This window comes from Colobus angolensis, unplaced genomic scaffold (genome assembly GCF_000951035.1).
Source record: "Colobus angolensis palliatus isolate OR3802 unplaced genomic scaffold, Cang.pa_1.0 Scaffold85, whole genome shotgun sequence".
Taxonomy (NCBI): domain Eukaryota; kingdom Metazoa; phylum Chordata; class Mammalia; order Primates; family Cercopithecidae; genus Colobus; species Colobus angolensis.
This window is the reverse complement of record NW_012122376.1, coordinates 3,915,912-3,918,501: the sequence shown is the minus strand read 5'-3', so window position 1 is coordinate 3,918,501 and position 2,590 is coordinate 3,915,912.

Below are 2,590 nucleotides of genomic sequence, written 5' to 3'. Positions count from 1 at the left end.
GGTTCAAGCTATTCTCCTGCCTCAGCCTCCCGAGTAGCTGGGATTACAGGTGCGTGCCACCACACCTGGCTAATTTTTGCAGTTTTAGTAGAGATGGGGTTTCTCCATTTTGACCAGGCTGGTCTCAAACTCCCGACCTCAGATGATCCTCCCACCTCAGCCTCCCAAAGTGCTGGGATTACAGGCGTGAGCCACAGCACCCAGCCTTAATATTTATTTTCTATTTATCCTCCGGTTTTATTTCTTTTTTCTCTCTCTCTTTTTTTTTTTTGCCTTCTTTGGAAAAATCAGGTATTTACTATTATTTTAAGTTCTAGCTGTCTCAGGAGTTATCAGATCCTTTCAAACTGATTGTGCGTGTGTATGTGTTTATCCGGGCTTTCTAGTTTTCAGTGGGAAAATTGGCATCTGCTCAAAGCTACTGCATTGCAGCTGGAAGTAGAATCCTTGATGAGCTCTTGAATAGGGCTTTGCTGCAAGTGGGTCATAGCTGAAAGAACTAGCTGTGTGAAGAGCTCGAACCCCAGCTTCACATGCACCAACAAGGTTGCACTTTTTAGCCAGTGGTAGACTCAGACCCACATGGGGAGCAGGAGCAGGGTGGTTTGGGAGAAGGGGCAGGGACAGTGGGGCCTGTCACCCTAGGTCGCTAGGAGTGAATTCTGGTTGGCAAATTTACTCTTGGTGAGACTTTGAGCTAGTTACCAAGTTTCTTTCTTTCAGTTCTTTCTTTTACTTTTACTTTTTTTTTTTTTTAGATGGGGCCTTGTTCTGTCACCCAGGCTGGAGTGCAGTGGTATGAACATGGCTTGCTGCAACCTCAGCCACCTGGGCTCAAGCCATCTTCAGACCTCAGACTCCCGAGTAGCTGGGACAACAGGTGCGCACCGCTGTGCCCAGCTGAATTTATTTATTCTACTTATTTATTTACTTAAGAGACAGGGTCTCTGTCACCTCGGCTGGAGTGCAGTGGCGCAATCTCAGCTCACTGTAGCCTTGACCTCCCAGGCTGAAGTGATTTTCCCACCTCTGCCTCCTGAGTACCTGGAACTACAGGCAGGCACCACCATGCTGGGCTAATTTTTTTTATTGCTTGTACAGATGAAGTCTCACTATGTTGCCCAGGCTTGTCTCGGACACCTGGGCTCAAGCAATCCTTCTGCCTCCGCTCCCCAAAGTGTTGGGATTACAGGTGTGAGCCATTGCGCCTGGCCTTTTAAAATGTTTTATAGGGATGGGGTTGCATCATGTTGCTCAGGTTGGTTGGAAACTCCTGGGCTCAAGTGATCCTTCCACCTCCTCCTCCCAAAGTGCTGGGATTATAGGTGTGAGACACTGCACCCAACTGCGTATTTCTTTATGAAATAGAGACGGGTATTCCCCATGTTGCCCAGGCAGGTCTTGGACACCTGGGCTCAAGCGATCCTCCTGCCTTGGCCTCCCAAAGTGCTGGGATTACTGGTGTGAGCTACTGTCCCTGACCTTGGCTAATGTATGTAAAGTAGATAGTACCAGCTGGATACTGAGCCAGCCCTGAAGAAATGGATGGTAATAAATGTTGTTAGAGTAATTGGGCCTCACTGGGCCTGGTGGCTCACACACACATGCAGTCCCACCTAATTGAGAGGCTGAGGCAGGAGGATTACTTGAGCCTAGGAGTTCAAGCCTAGCCTGAGCAGCAACATAGTGAGACTTCATCTCCAAAAAAAAAAAAAAAAAAAAAATCTGAATACATATTCTTCAAAGCTACCTCCCCAAAACTGGGAAGGAATATGAAAGTCTGTTCGTTTGATGAATGACTAGGGAAGTTTTGTGTTCTACTATGGGAAAACTTTTTCCCAGTTGCTGGCAGATTATATTAAGTTTCTATTTTTATTGTTCTCAAATGGCAGCTCTCAAATTTTTTGGTCCTAGGACCTCTTTAGACTCTTAAAATGTTTGAGGACTCTAAATTTAGGGCTTTTGTTCTGTGGATTATATATATCAATGACTCCTATTAAAAATGAAAATTAAGGACATTTTATTTTATTTTCTAAAAAAGTAGAGATGGGATCTTGCCATATTGCCCAGGCTGGTCTCAAACTAATTGACTCAAGCACTCTTCCCACACTGCCTCCCAAAGTGCTGGGTTTTACAGGCATGAGCCTGGACAGAAAATTGGGGAAATTTTAAATTTTCATCAATTCATTCTAAAATAACAGTAAACCTGCTTGTGTGAAGACAAATAACATTTTTTTAAATGAGAAGTACATATTCTTTCCCTTTTTGAGACAGAGTCTCACTCCGTTGCTCAGGCTGGAGTGCCATGGCGTGATCTCTGCTCACTGCAATCTCCACCTCCTGGGTTCAAGCAATTCTTGTTCCTCAGCCCCCTGAGTAGCAGGGATTACAGGCGCCCACCACCACATCCAGCTAATTTTTGTATTTCTAGTAGAGACGGATTTCACCATGTTGGTCAGGCTGGCCTCAAACTGCTGACCGCCAGTGATCTGCCCACCTTGGTCTCCCAAAGTGCTGGAATTACAAGTGTGAGCCACTGTGCCCGGCCAAGTAACTACATTTTCTAAAACAAAAATGCTTAGTGAGAACA